The sequence below is a fragment of the Notothenia coriiceps genome, unplaced genomic scaffold (assembly GCF_000735185.1).
Source record: "Notothenia coriiceps isolate Sejong01 unplaced genomic scaffold, NC01 NC01_scaffold00034474, whole genome shotgun sequence".
NCBI classification, from domain to species: domain Eukaryota; kingdom Metazoa; phylum Chordata; class Actinopteri; order Perciformes; family Nototheniidae; genus Notothenia; species Notothenia coriiceps.
The window spans coordinates 198,290-215,339 of NW_011367175.1; positions in this window are offsets into that span (position 1 = coordinate 198,290).

Below are 17,050 nucleotides of genomic sequence, written 5' to 3' on the forward strand. Positions count from 1 at the left end.
ACATAGCAGTGTTTAGTTTGAATGTTTACTTCAGAATATGTATTACCCATTAGGGATGTCCCGATCACCTTTTTTTGCTCCCGATCCGATTCCGATCATTTGATTTTGACAATTTGCCGATACCGATTTTTCCCGATCCGATCTTTATGCAATGCATTAAGAGAAAAAAAAGAAAAAAAGCATTCAAGTTGTCCCTTAAGGTTATTTTTTTATTTAAATTGGATATTCTATCCAACATGGATATAGCTTCTTTTTTTCACAGCAGCATTGGATCAGTTCAGTTGTGCAGCATTGGATCAAAACAAAATAAAGCTTATCAGTACTCGTTAGCTTACTGCTACAATTAGACACTGCGCCCACTCTGTTGCCAGATTTGAGAGAAATAAGCAACCAGGTCTATGAAAACAAGCCCCAAAGAAGCAACACATACATGATGTTGTGTAATTTGAAACCAAAACTAAGGCCTCAGGATGACTTTAAGACTTGAACATGGTCATTTTTGTTTTGTAACATTGAATACAAAATATCAAAAAAAGTATTTAAAAAAAAAGAATTTTTTTAAATCCCGATCCCCGATTTTTTTCTCCCGATTCCGATCTTTTGAAAATCACGTGATCGGCTCCGATCCCCGATCATGTGATCGGATCGGGACATCTCTATTACCCATTGTTTTGAATCATTTCATTAGGAATATCCCTTTGAATGCAAGGTGACATGAAGATGTATTTCCACTTTATTACTTCCCTATTATAAGATATGTTTGAGAACATTTGAACTACATTGTTCTAAAAGATTTCTAAAAACTGTGCCACATTCATACTGTACTGGCAAAACTACCATTTAAAGAGAATCACTCATGGTTGGCCAATACAGTTTGGTCAGTATCATCACTTATACTCACCCCATATATCTGATGAACACCAAAGGACCAATTGTAATCTACTCTCCTGTTGTGTGCACCAGGCTAAAGAGGGGCTGCTCACCATTAACAGCAACACCAGGCAGTAAAAATGTGAAGAAACCAATGGTGTGTAACCATTATCATTGTGTCGCTTTGGCCATGTTTCTGTTTAGTTATCATGATCACCGTATGATACTGATATTATGGTGCATAATATGAAACTCAAATGTTATATTATGAGTTAGTGTAAGAGGTCATTCTTCATTTTAGTATCCATGCTGTAATCTATCAAAAAGCCCTATCAGGGCAGCTCTATGCTATAATATCTCTCCGTTTGCAGTAGGTTACTATGCTCTGCTGGTTTAGTAAACTAAGCATCCAACAACAATGATTATTCATGTCATTCTTCAAAGGTCCTTGAGAGGATCTTGATGCAGCAGCAATTCAACCTTTCGTATTAATTCAAGCTTGGCTAAGATTGTACCATCTGGGCCCTTGTACTTCATGATTAATGCCAAAGAGTTGATTCATATGTGCAATTGGAGTTTAATAAACAAGGATTTCAGAGTTAAATGGCACATACAGATGCCTGGGATGAACTCATTCATAGCATCTAATTTGTGTTCTTGCTAATAAAGCCCACTCATAATTGCGCACTACAATCATCTCCTAGATACACAAATATGGGGATTTGGTGATTAACATAATGTGTTTCTTCCAGAGAGGAATTAATCCGACAATTCTAAGATGCCTTCAGACATTTGTACATAAGATTCTTTATTTGCTGCAAATTAACTTACTACTGCTACAGCATGATTAACACTGGCACAACAAATAATTACTGTTCATTATTGTACAGATTAAGCCCCAACAAACTTTTCCCTTTTAAAACAGTGTTATTGCTACTAGACATGGCTTTGCAAACCATATTAACTTTGTCATTCTTCCCTTGCTCACATTCTTAGTCTGTTTCAATGTCACAGTGCGTGCTGCAGACTTTATAAAGAGAGGCATTAGCTTCTCAATCTGACACAGAGGCCCCACACAACAGTGACCTCTACAGGAGCACAGGACACATCAACTGCATATCTGTCATGCTCACTGTAACACCGTTACATGCTTCAGCACGTCTCACCAATGTTTTTTTAAGGTCATGCAATCATTGCATCCGACCATTAATATACCTGATTCTGTCGTACCAAAGAAAGTTATCTGTTACTGTCATAGAATAAGAATTCATCTTATTTCTCATGCCGATTCAGATGTGAGAGTTATTGTTAAATATGCTTTGATTGTATACTGTTCAGTCAAATAAACTTTATTATTGTGTATTTTATTCTTTTGAATACGACTAGTATTATTTCCCACTAATGGTAAGCAATCTCCTTTGAAAGACAGTTCTGATCGACAGGTTAATGGCCATAAATAAAAATGACTATTATTGCTCAGGTACCTTGGGATCCTTTTGGATCTGGCTCACCAAGAACCAACTGGCAAACATCGACAACAAAAAAAACAGATTTGGTTATGAAGAACTTTAAATGGAACCTTGTTGTTATTGTTTATGTCCTAGTGCTGGATAAAGCATCAGATTAAGATGCCGATTAAGGCAAGGTGTAACGCAGGTGGGGTTTCTGCATATCAACAAGTAATGCCCTCACACACCCCCCGCCCCTCTGCTTTTAGATTGAAGACAAAGAACAGAGCAGTGTCTTTAGTGGGGTAGCGGAGGAATGGGAGGGAGCCAAGCCACGCAGACCCCAGCCAAGTGCAGGATCACGGACGAGGAATGAATGATGCTTAGATAAGGGACAAAGTAAAGAGGGCAGACCAAACAGGAAAACTACGAAGGGAGAATGTGCGGGGCGTTGCCTCCCTGAGCAGGAAAATGTGCCGATATGAAAATATGTTGCTTTTCTTTTATGATTTTAATTACTGTGTATTTTTGCACTGAATGTTTTTTTTGTTAGCACAAAAAACATCCCAGTTAAGTCTATACATATAAAATAAGGGTGTAAGATGAAGAGGCACAGGGAGAGTCCTCTTCCAATGCTAACATTCCAATTGTATGATATTATTATACATTAGTTTAACAGCTAACAGTTTCGTATCAGGAAATCCTGGATCCAGTACACTACTAGAATCAAATCCTTCTCTTCTTGGCCCATCTGTCCACCAAAGTTTGCACTGAAATGTTGAGGTTTTGAGATATCTGTCTCATGAAAAGTGTAAAAACCAGGTGGAAACATGTGACTTCTTAAGTGAAAGCAATACATCTGTGCAACATTTTTATTGCAAGGCAAATGTAGATGTAAAATATTTTAGAAGCAGTTATGGAAGCTTTCATTAGAAATAGAATAACTAGCATTGAAGAGCAACATGTTTGACAGTTGGAAGTGTGCAGTTCTCCAGCTAATGTACTCATGGCACAATTGCAGACCTCAAAATGCTAAATTAGTCATTGAGAATAGGGCCAAAATGGAGAAAAAAAACCTAGGGTAATCTGCTTCTTTTCCCACACAAGGGACCAGGAGAACACAGGCTATGTTGTACCCCCCTTTCCTTTTTATCCAAGTTCTCCTTTATGTATTCAAATTCACTTCAGCAGCATAAAATTCTCCCAAGAGACAGCATTGTCCTCCTGCTTGTCCCTTGGGCTCCCAGTAACATCTCTTCACTCCACACAATTGAGCGCTACACCTAGCAGACAGACGTTTTTCCACAGTGCCCTCTTTTTAAATAATTCAATGCCATTTGAAGAAAATTAATTAAAATGCTTTAACGCTACCAGTAAATGCACAGAATGTATAAAGGCTTTGTGCAAATTACTCCAGTTTTAGTATGGCGGAGTGAAACAAATGTAGTGAATAGCCTTTCACCGGTTTTACTCCCTGAATAATAACCGCTGTTTTGTCATTATGTGTGAAAATAAAGGGTACACACATTTTGCCCTCTCTCTGTCTCATTGCATTCAGGAAACTTAGAATAGCACATTTTCCACCGATGGCTGAGTTGCAATTGCAGTTACAAATGTACGAACACTATACTTTCATAATAACGCGGTCCAAATGCTTCAAAAGGCGCGTAGGTCTGCTCTAGTGAACTTGAATGTGTGGTCCTTGGTGCATAAAGTAAGCATAAGGCCAACTCTATAGCAATGAGGCTTTACTGAATGAAATGAAAAGCCTGAGGCGTCAGAGTTAATACATGAACACAGGGACGGACTAACAGACACAAATACTAAGAAGCGGAATAAAATAAATGACAGAGAACCGTAGTGAAATAATAAGTGTCTCGCTTGTATTTTACACTGAAGTTGTGATCATAAGTCCCCATCTTAAGATGTTGATTTATTATGTAAAAAAATAAATGAATATAAATACGCAATCTCCGTTATCATGAGGGGTTCTGCCAGAGGCTCCCAACACATAAAAATCACATAAACCCCTTTGGTAGGAGTGATTTTAAAGTATTACAATATGATCATATCTATTCACTGCTAGCATGATGCAAATAGGCTCAATGACATGCCTGCCTCTACAAAACTCTCCCACTGGGTTCTAATAAAACATTACAATTTCCCACTCTCCATTCTCCTTCAGAAACATACCAGTCTGCAGCCCTGTGATCTGCTACAGACAAAATGAGACGCAGCAGCTACAACAGAACTGAGACACAGTCAGAGTATTCCCTGCGCTCCTTGAATAGATAATGCTTTTCCTTCACATTCCTTTATTCTTTCAAATAGAATGCATCAGAGGCCAAATATTAATTCTTCTCGTCATATGGAGGAGCTACGCAAGTGGCATACTAGGATGGGCTTTTGAATGATTAAGGGAAAACATAAAGGGTTTCTTTTGGCGCTTTGAACTTTCTGCAGACTTCTGACAACTCTCCACTTATTCCCCACTCTGCAGGAGACTTGATGTTAAAAGACAACATTAATGAAAGCTCTGTAACAGGTAGAGACAGAGGGATTAATGCAATCTAAACACAGCAAGCCTCTCAGAACTGGCTCTGGCTAGCAGGCGAATGGGGAACCACTTTTCTTCACTTTTCCTGTGTCCTCCCACCATGAATCTCCTTTAAAGAAATGCCAATGGATCCGATCACCTCATTCGCTATTCCCTCCCTCCCTCACCGGAGCCCATAAAGATGCACGTGTGGGGGAATCACTTCAAGGAATGACATTGACTGGGGATGTGCTGACTTGCACCACTGTTTGTCTTTTGATGTGAGAGATCAAATCAATGTACACGCCGTTCTCCGAGCAATGTGCAGGCAGATTAGCATTAGCCCGAAGGTGCCTGCTTGCCCTCAATCATTAGCGTTAGTGTCTGACTCTCCAAATAATCAGGATTTACTCAGTGCTGTTGTGAGCTGCACTGATAGGTGCAAAAACAGCATAACATTTAAGATGAAGGGTAATGTGAAGCTGTCATAATGAGACTAACACCTACATAAGCCATATACACTGCCTGACACTGGCATTTGTTATTGGTGTGAGCGCGATATTTGTCACTGGCCTGGTGTGCAATGGTGCCTTCACATGGAAAATACCACGATGAGATCTCCTGAGTGCTTAAGTCAGATGGATTGAATGCTCTTGAACACTGATAAAGGTTGATCTCAGGTAGTGGCAACATTATTGTAGGAAGACTAATGCAGAATAATTGGCATATTTTGTCCCGTCAAACCCCGGAACAATGATATATTTAACACTCGGAAGTTTATCTTTGCATCACAAGGGAAATATCAGCATATTGCATCAATATTTGAGTATATTTTGATAAACTTTTTGACAAATGTATTCCCTAAGTGTCCCTTCAGTGTTAAAAGAGAATTACTCCGACAATAATTGTGTAAAGAAACTATTAAGGGGTGCGACTTGAGATTAAAAAGGCATAAGGATCTTGGCAATGCATTTCTGCCACATTTGAATTCATACTGTTTGCCTGTAACTTCATGCTAATGATCAAAGTTGAGGGGGGGATTCTCCTGAGTGCAAGTTATGAAGATGAGATGAGGAGAGAGAGGGAGAGAAACTGCTTTGCTGCCCTGCTTTGAACACTTTTACACTTTCCAACAAGCTTTGTTTTTTAATTGGCTGAAATTAATCTTAGGGATGTAGATGCCTGATTTGCATTCATTAAAACCCAACCAAAAGAAGTCATGCTTAATTCCAATCAAATTTGCTTAATTATGCATGGCGAGATATTCCCAAATGAGCTGTGGATTTTTGTCAGACCCTTTTTTTTGTTTCCTATAGCAAATAAAATGTAATGAAGCTGTCTTTTTGTGTTTTACTGAATGTTGAGGAGCATATGAGGAGCACCTTGAGTCTGGGCTGAAAACAATATTACTGCTAAAGTGATTATAAGAATCTGCATTTTTCATTGTTAATTGTGGATGTCAGCATCATTAATTTTAATTTACGGCAGGCAATAAAATTAAGAATACTTTGTGCTGATGTTTTAAATCATGCCTGTGAAGGGGACACATAATGCAACTTAAATCTCAAGTAGATATTGATTGGGGTGGATGGTCTTTTCTATGAATCTTAAATAGGCAGACGCTGGGAATCTGCTTGAGACTTCACTTTTACGAGTTAACTCCAGCACCAGATAGCACAAGTGCAATACAATTAAAGAAGTGTCAGTTTATGCACACACGCATTTGTGCGCGTGCTGTCACACACACACACACACAACTTAATCAGTAAACTGCATAACAACAGAATGATGTTGAACCAGAACACAGTCATAAAGGAGTGAATGCGATACAATTTAATCAAAGCACAAATAACTTCTTCATAAATAGTTTAGAATAGGAACACTATTACCTAATATCCAAATAATAATGTGATTCTTGTGATAATAATGTGCTTTATTTTACTACTTTTTTTGATATTTTGACAGTCATATTATTGATTAGATGGTCTGACATTGTGAGGCTGTTTGTGGAGGCAGAATGGAGGAGTTTGAGGTGCGGTGCTGTACAGTGCGTGGTCTATGGGGGATGATATTATGTGTTTCTGCTCCAACACTTGATTTATAGCTTCATTTGGACCGCGCTTGTACGAAACACATCCTGCCGCTGCAGGAGCTTTAGTGCATTGTAGTCTGAAAACAAAGGAAGAATAAAATTGATCTTTCTGGACACACAAAAAATCAATGAATGGCTATTTCCTGTTCCATGGCATGTTAGTCCAACTGACTTGCTCAATCCTTGAACTTACCTTGTGTCCTCATTGCTGGAGAGGAAAGGGCTTCAGAGTTCAGTGGAAACTTAAGATGATGTCATTTGGGTTTCTTTGGATCGGAGACATTTTGTTTTCACTCCCTGCCTTGACCCTTAAAAAGAAAACATTGCAAGGGCCTCAGGTTCATTTCTATGTCATCGCTTGCTTATTTTCTTATTATAAACTGTCAATCTTTTCCAATGTTTAGTTTTAGATTTGTAAAAGTGTGTGGGAGGCTACTTTGCGATGATTTAATATCAAGGCAGCTAATATGGCAAAAGGGAAAAACCTAACTCATACATGTATGTCTTGAAAAGTGTGAACTGCTTTAGTGAAACTGCACATGCTTGACTATTATTCCAGAGGATGTGTTTGTACCTGTTGTACAATACCTTCTGTTTTGTAACAAGGTGATTGTGTTTCCAACACAAAAAGACTGTGATGTTCAATTGTTCTCTTTCAGCCTGGCTGTTAGCCAGCGGCTCCTTCTTGACACATGGAGCTGGTACACTATCAGCTCCCCTCTCCTCTTCCTGTCTGCTTTCCTGGCGGTGACTGAAGCAAGTCACTCTAATGCAACAATGATGGTGATTTCACTCTGCTTATCGAAGCGACTAAGTACTTAAGCAGCTGCTTGTACTTTGATCCAATTTACTTCCTGAATGTGTGCTTCCTCATGCACAGTAAACAGGCCTGCCTAAGTTGTCATTAGTTCAAAGCTAAGGCAAATAGTTCACGATTATTGTTTGCTTATTTTTTCGTCCTACTTTCTACAGTAGCTCTGTTAACAGAAGAGAGTTCACTTTAGTGACAGGCCTTCTCAAAATGGGGCATATTTCAGGTATCAATTTGTACGTTATGGCAACGGCTATAATTCAATATTGCCAGCGGAGCTCTGGAGGTTGAACGAAAAAAAGCCATAAGTTGAATAGCGCAACCTTTAACATCATTGTGCGCTTGACTCATCTCCAAGGACAGGACAGATAAAAGATGATCAGTAAGAAAATTGATAGCACTGATTTAATAAACATCCTCAAAATGATCTCGGTGACCTGCAGGTAGCGCGGCAGTCACTCGTACTTCTCCTGGGTTAAAGAATCAAGTGAGATGATTCATTTGAGTGACTGAGGTAGTTGAGTTTGATGGATCATTCCTAAAAGCATCATTGCTAATCTTCAGCTCCTCTTTTTTAGGTTATTCACAGATCAGTGAGTTTTCCGGCTAATCCTGGACCTGACGCTGCTCTTGTCTGTGTACATGGTATTCATCATACTCTGACAGGCAGAGTCCTTCAGACGACAAATAACCTTCAGAGAGGGGAGGCAGGCAAGCAGTAGGTGTGCAGTTATTTTGGATACATTTCACAGTGGAGTAGGAAAGCTGCACGGGGAGATGTATGGTGTCCTTGTTGGGTGCGGAGAGATGGACCCCTCTCCGTTTCGTAGCATAATCATTCTGAGCCTCAGCCATGCCTTCGACAACTCAATCAGACAGCTCTCTACCTGTAAAGTGGCTGGGTTGATTTGATTGCCATTTTTATTGGATCCCGGTCACATAAATCAAACCAATGGGGACGGCTGTACAGACGTGACCACTCGTCATTCGCTAGTAGCCTTGGAAACATTGTTTCGGGGGCCGCGTGGCTGTCATTGGAGGTAAATCAGGGGTCTGAAGTTTCTTTCCTCCAACACAGGAGCATCGAGTTAAATCATCTTGAAAATTGATGTCAGTGCACCCAAGTGTTTTCACCTATCCCTTGGATAGAGTCCCATCAACTGGTGACAATGTCAGCACTTTTACCCTTCCCTCAAAAAAAAGCATGTTTCCTGTCTTAAGGCCTCGAGGCCTGCTGTGGCTGATAAGAGCTGTTAAAGCTTTCTATCGGATTTATTACTTGTTTTAAAATATAAATATATATTTTGCTGCAAATCAAAACAACTAGAAAGTTTAAAATTGAACTGGAAACATTTAGTGAACTTTAAGTTATACATTTGTTTTTGAGTTCAATTCTATATTTGAGTTGGAATCAAAAACAACTAAATCAGACGGTTACGTCGACTTGTACGGGGAGTCATTTATCCTGTAAAATAAAGTAGTCCTCCCTTCCAGCCGGTAAACTCAGAGACCCTGTCTTTGAAACTTAATTCATTGCTCATCGCTAAGCACTGTCTGGTGAGCTTTTTTGATTCAGTGTGAACTGATTAAGTCTATCATGTCCACCAGCGCTTACAGTGGGAACATATTAGATTAAATACAGGTAGCTAATTTCCTCCTCTGCATGGGTGAGTGGGAGTATGAATGAAAGTGATGTAAAATTAATTTAAACCTCTGAAATTTTGATCACGCTGAGGCTATTTTGGTTCTCATGATGACAAGTAATAGGCGGTTGTTGCTTTCTAACCTCACAATATTACCCCGTTTGCCTATAGGGCTTTCAGGATCAATTTCATTCAGCATAAATATCACTTGATCTGTAAAACAAATTAGAAATAATAAAAGCAATAAAAATGCACCCAAGCTCTATTGAGATGTCCCTTCTAGCCATGTGTCAAGACTGAAGACATTAATGATACACGGAGGAGAGAAAATTACCATCTAGGATACGTCCGAACCAGTAAACTGGTAAACAAGCTGGCCGTTAGGAGTGGGGATGATTTGAATCAACAAGGGTGAACAGATATGGATACTCCGCGCATTAGTGTTAATAGGAATAGATTATGGAGGGATTTCGTGGAGTGACCTTCAGTGCACTAATTGAAATAGTATTCCGAGTCAGCAGTGGAGTAATCAACTTAAACACAGAATCATAAATCATCATGAATAGCGCTGTCACAACCAAGCCATTAGCCTCGTGTTTTTTCCCCAGCAACCTCATGAAAATATCTGCCACACCGATCCGTAGGTTAATAGGAACAGAAATGGCATTTAGAGTCTATTTGGATCAAATGTACTGTGAGCTTGAAAAGTATAACTTTGCTAATTTGCAGGTAATGTGAATTGATGTAGTAAGGGTTGAAGATAGTTCAGGCAACGAGTCAACGCCATAACTCTGTGGAAAAAAACGCAAGAGCTAGATATAGCTTTCATCATAACGGCGCTTTGTGAAAAGTCTTCTGTCTACGAACAGTCTGACACCAAGGGGCCCAGTGGTGGCAAGATATGTTATCAGGCAGGGGTTAGGTAATCATATGTGCTTGCTTTGACCTTTGTCTTTTGTTATTAATTATGGCTGACAAAAACGCAATAAATTGTGGGACCTTAGAGCTACAGTTGCTCACTCTAAGAATGTGCAGGGAGCAACTTGGTTGATCATTGCACAATTCATAACACCACTGTGCTGTGTGATACTGCAGGCTGTTAACAACTGCACTCTTTATCAGGTCTAATCCACATAATGCAAGTTTATTTACTTAAAGCCACATATATTTCAAGTATCCATACGGAGTGCTTTGTCAAAGTTTACAACATCTATATTAATATCAACAAGTGCCCTCACAGTAAATAGCTTTTTAATTGCAACTAAAGTGAACGAATTAGATACTAAACAGTCGGTTAGCGTCAGTAAAATGTCTTTCACACAACAATACCCAGCAAACTTGTCAGAAACGCTGATAAGAGGGCCGATCCTGGGCGCTTACACGGCATTAATCAAATAGCAGGTCTAATTAAAAGCGCTTTAAACAAAGCTTTTTTTCTAAATGTTGCTCAGGTATGGCAATAATTTTTGATCAGCCAAGCCTGGAAGACAAATAATTAGAACTGCCACAGAGGCCTGATGAGTGATGTCAGCATCTCCGAGTGACCTTCCCCTGCTAATTAATTTTCATTCCAGGGAAAAAAGACCCCGTTGTTGCACATTATTAATTGAGTTCATGAAAAGATGCACCTGATTAATTTTTGTTGATAATACTTGTCATTCTGGCCGCCGCTCGTAATCATTTTATGGGTTTTCATCTTAGTGTTTTTCAAAGTTGATCCAAGTCATCTTTACTGGAGATTAATTTGTCCAAAGTAGAGCTGCCCTGTCCCATCAGACAGCCGGGCCTCAGTCTGTCTCACTTAGACGGCTGGGCAACACATGGTTCCTCTTTATCGGCATTTGTTTATTCTTATTTACCGTAACACATTTATAGAGGGCACATATTGAGAGTAAGTGAGAATAATTAGCCTCACAAATTAATAATTAACTTTTATTACAAAACCATGTTGTGAATGTATAAAAATGCCACAACACTAAATTCAAGTTAAGCTGCTATGTCAGATAAAGTTGTGGCATTAAAAGGTAATAATCCAGTAGTGGGTAATTTACTAATGCAGTGCATTAAATAAGATATAAATATGCATAGCAGCAGAAAATGCAAGGAAAAACTTAGAAGCATGCTATGATTAAAACGGCTTCTTACTTCCATGTGTTACTGTTGAAAAACTAATGGATTATATAATTATGTGTGATGTGATCAGCAATATGTTATGCAACTTTTTTTTAAAGGATACAGAGGTGCCACGGGGTAAACATTTTAGGGTATTTTGTGCAGCGTAATGTTTCAGATTGGCTGGGCATCCAGACTTTAAACAGCTCTGTTTAAAATATATTCAAGTGTAAGGAAAATAGATCCAAGAGTTTGAAGGCTTATCAGACCCAAACACTACAGATGTGTTTATAATACTTCAAGACTATATTTTTCAACTCTATCATGAGATAAGCTTTAAAATGTTCCCGTTCAAGTTACATTGCCGGATGATGTTGCATTGTGTTGTGGTTAGAGCTGGGCCAGGTTCAGCTATACTGAAAGCTTAGCACTTTCTCTGCTGCGCCAACACATTGGCCTCATTCTAGCTGGTAGTATGATAGAGTTCAGGAGGAATTCAGCACCCTGTGAAACTGATGTGCTGGTGCGGCCCTCAATTTGTTCCCAAAAGCTGGCAGCAGCCTCTGCTTCTACTGTCAAGACCTGTACTATTTGTCAAAGAGGCAGCAAAGATTCTTCTTAAGGAAACATAAAATGTGTATGACAGTTGGGTTGGAGTTTGATAGCCCTTATAGTTAATGACTATGAACTTATTCGATCTGTTAACGAGTATTACCTTGACTTGAGGGCGACATCATTTTGGGGGTCGGAGCAGCTTGTCTTTACTCTTGAGGCAGGAGGAATGGATGGACGGCAATGAGGAGGCACTGCAGCAGCTTCGCTCAGAAGGTCCCAAACACTGCCATTTTCAAGCATATTTCCCATTAGAACAAAAATGAAATCCTTAGGCTATCCTTATGATGACTAAACGTTACAAAAACAACAATAGCCATGACTAGCTTTATCAAGCAAAAACGTAGTAATAGTCACTATTAATCCCATTCCTAACCGTTATAAAGTCCACTTTTTACATACTTTCCCTACACCTTACTTCAAAAGGGTGGCAATCCTACAGTAAAATATTGTTTTTAAAATAGCTGGCAGAACGGTGCAGATGATATAAAATGAACATCACATGGAAGCTCACAGCCACGTTTAGGTGGTTTAAGTGACATTTGTGCTAAGAATTAGATTAGATAATTTGATTGTGTTAAATGAAATACTTGATAAAGCCTTGAGCAAATGTTGCTCAATGATGTAAAAAGTAGGTGGGGAAACTGGCATGGTAGTTTGATCACTACTACTACTACTGTATGATGGCATATTATACAGGTTATTTACTGGTAAAATGTACTATTATATTATAGTACCGTCATGGGCTGTACCATTACCATGTCACTGATATCACTATTTCGACAACACAGCTCCATTGATAACTAAATTAGGCATACCATTAACAGGATGCCTCTTCCTCAAGGCCCTGAAATGGGTTACTTTCACAACAGCACGGACTACCTGTGATGTTGTGAAGGAGTTGATGCTAAAGGTTGTATCACCTCATGCAGTGAAAATATAATCACCCAATAAAGTATCATGCACCATAAAGATGTATCAGCACCCCTCTGTCACAGTCTCAACAAAATGCTATATTTTAAGTTTCGCCAAGTTAGGATTTATGGCTGGGCTCTTGTACTGGTAGACATTAAATTGTACAGTTTATTTTCTGGTCAGTGACTCTCAAATATTTGGACTGTAAACTATAAGTATTTGAATATGTTCAATGTTCCATCATATTGTCTCTGTATCTTATCATCATCAGACCAAACTTTCTGCAAAACCAGTAGATCTTATTATATGGAGCTGTCCTGTTTCCTAAATGAAAGGTCTGTTATGAACAGGAAAAAGGTGAAACACTGAACACATAACCAATTATGGATATATATATATAATCTATTTGGCCTACTCGTTATCAATGTTCAACATTTATCCTACTCAATTTTGACATCTTAATAAAACGTTTACATTCAGGATCAGCTTTTTCCACAAATCATTAGGATAACATTAGTCTTGTCCATCAAACAGCAAAATAGTAGACCTAAACTTAATCCTTATACTGTAATTAGCTGGCTGTCGAAACTTGAGCATTTAACGTTAGCCAACACTATACTGTACTGTACAAGCTAGCCCTACCCTAGCTAACATTGGCAGAGCTCTCAAGTCTCACGAGACACACGCATTTCACTCCATTCACACGCTCACACGCCACACCTTGTATTTCTCACGCAGATATTTCTTTCCAGGGTACCGCCCACCAAGTTGCGCCGCAAACTAGGCTTGTTTGAGACGCGTGCACTCCACTAGCACCCCCCCGTTGACATTCGCGACACAGAGGGCTTTGAGGGGAGCCAGAAGTTGGAGTACCAAACACCGCTGCCAAAATCTCACTCTGAACTCTGTTCAAAACTTGAGAGCCCTGCATTGGCTAAAAACAAAACTTCAAACGTTGGTAGTCGCTACTGGAAACGTTGTCGGTGAACAGTTTTAAACCGTTGTATGGTTATCATTAAAGATTTCCGGACCGTTATTCGGGATAGTCTTACCTACTGTAGCACTAAAACGTGCATCCTCGCAATCCCGTGAAATGTGTTTGTGGGTCAAGGCCTGGAGCTGCTCAGAGTGAAGTCACCTGTCTGCTACTACTGTCACCTTTTTAAACTGTCTAGCGTTTAGCAGGGAGTGAAACACGTTAGTGGTGGAGAGAGCCCGGATACTGCAGGTACGTAAACCTCCTCAAACACACAATAACACCTGGTGCAGCAACTAGCACGCCATTAGCTGCAAACTCCGGAAATCAGATTGTAATCATGGCTTGAAATCATGCTTGAAATGCATGCATGTTTTTCGTGTCCTACATCTAACAAACATAGATCCTACTAATGTTTGAAACGTTGACGTTGCTATATCATGGCACTGTGTGTGATTTGACTGTTGCCATATAGCTGTATTTACACCATGACAATTAAACTTGCTATTGCCATTGTCTATTATCAACAGGGTACCATTCAATGGTTTGACAGTGAGTTTACAAATGTATCTCAACTTTAGATTGTAGATACACATACAGATGTACATGTGTATACAGATACATGAAGACGTAGTACAATGGAAAATGTACAATGTGTGATAGCAAGTAAATAGGTGATTGAACCCTTGATTCTATAGGGTTTAATAACCTATTTGCATACTATTAAAAATGGTTTGTAAATATGTGTGCCTTTGTCATGATTCTTTAGAATTTTGAACACCATAACAATTTTAAGGAATATGGTTATCTGAGGACAACAGTCTCTTTGTGGATTGTTCACTTGCATTTTTTGGTTTTGTCATTGAATTAGGTTGTATCCCTTTTTACCTTCATACTCCTGAAACAGAAACCTTTAACAATGCATTGCAGGGTTTTTTTCTTTCTTGTTCTTAATTGAAAATACATTTGCCGCCACAAAAGCCTGCTTTTGTATGATAAGCTACAAAAGTAGAGAAGTGTCTGGAAATCCATTAAGAATTAATAATACCCAAACCATTCTGGTTAATGAAAAAGTGTCATTTATCTGAAGAGGCAGAGCCATCTTTGAAATGCAAGATGTCACTGAGCTGGTATAAATGCAGCCTTTAATGGATACATTGACAGTGCTGCGGTATTGTTCTTGACTGTAGAAAATGATGTGAATAGCTCTGCTTGTCATTGTTGTGAAACTATTAATAGATCTGTAATTATGGTGGGCAAATTGTTTTGTTTTTTTCCCGCTGTAATATTTGATATGCTCAGCACAAGGAGGAGATGAATTAGGACTAATAAACAGGTCTCATGATTCTGTCTCTAATTGGAGGATCATTATATCTCTTCCAGAGAGATGCCCACAGCTAAAGCCTTTAACAGCACTATTTCAAACAGGACACAAAGGCCTTAATGAATACTCCTGTGACTTCGCACCATCTCTCACAAAGGGAAGCACATACTCTGTTTTTATCTTTCACATAGTTTCCTGTAATTGTTGGATTGAGGTGCAAGATCAAACCTCCTTCCCTTTGAAATCACGATAATTGTACTGGGGTTGTATTAACAGTGAGCTAAAGAGCCCACGGATCATTCAAAGATGTGTTTGCAAATTAATATTGCAGGTGCATGATACTGTTCTAACTTTAAAGAAAGTGTGGTGTGTGCATGCATAATATGCAAAGGAGGGTTGTTAAATATACTTTAAAAAGGAAATCTGATATTGCTATTTTGAATTGTTTTACAATGTCCTTACATGCATACTTATGTTTTTCCATTACAACACAATAACTGAAATAAGGAGAGCAAATGTAATGCATGCTCAGGGAATATGTTGAAATCTCTGGGTGCCATTTACTCCCATCAGTGTAGCTGATAGAGTCATTAGAGAGCTGCTACGGCTTGGCTCTGGGGTCTCTCTCCTGTAAATGGCTCTGTTGGATGGGTGAACAACCTTCACATGGCTCCGTGGCCCCAGAACACTTCACTAAAGCTAATAGGTCATAGCTGCAGAGATGGGTGACAAAAGCACGAGTGTTAACAATGGATAATGTGAGAATGGATTGCAGTTATCTAGTGCTTTCTCTGTCTCTCAATTCCTAGCATTTGACATAGCATCAAGTGAATTTCGAGTGTAAATCACATTGTTTTTTCTTCTCTGAATGCAGTGACAGCAGGGTTTTGAATTTTTTGACATTACACATATGACCTCCATGCTAATGGAGGAGCCTCTTCTTTATCTATTAGTGACTAACGTGATCACCCTTGGACAGCTGGAAAACCAAAAGTGCTGAAATCGTCTAAATGATGAGCTGAAGGATGTGTGGGTTTTGCATATCACGCCTCCTCCATGGCTTTAAGAAAAAGGGTGAAAGAGGTCAGTGCAATATGCATATAATTTGGGGTTACATTGGAAGTTTGGGTTTTAAGCTTCTTGATGAAAGACAGCTATGAATAAATGTAATCTTTTTCTTCCGCATTTGGTCATTTGCTGAGGGCTAGGAAAAAAGTCTTTGTATGCACTTTTACTTAATATTCCTTATTACTCTTCCTGGAGGTTCATTGTACCTCTGAAACACCAGAAATGATTGAGAAATGTCCCTGATTTCCGATCATTTATTTACAGAAGTAATGCTACCTACCACTGATTTTCCAACATACACTTTTCATGCCCTCGGTTTGTCATGGATGAATGAATAGGAAAAGTTTAGGCCACACTGGAGGGGAACTTATTTGTTGAGCAAGGGAAAATACAACGAGACGAGGGCAGACTGTCAAAGGACTGAACGCCATTCATCTGCTAACCTGTTCAAGGTGTGCCTGGTTGATGTCCTCCTTCTTTGGTGGGGAACATATGTCCACAGCAGCTGTGCCACCGTGAATAGGCAGTGATTGTGTGCTAGCTAACTGCATTCCTGGGAGCCAGGCCAAGTCTGAGTGGAGTGAGCTGTCCCATTTTTGATACCAGCATCTCCTACATTCCACCTGATTTACATGTCTGTATT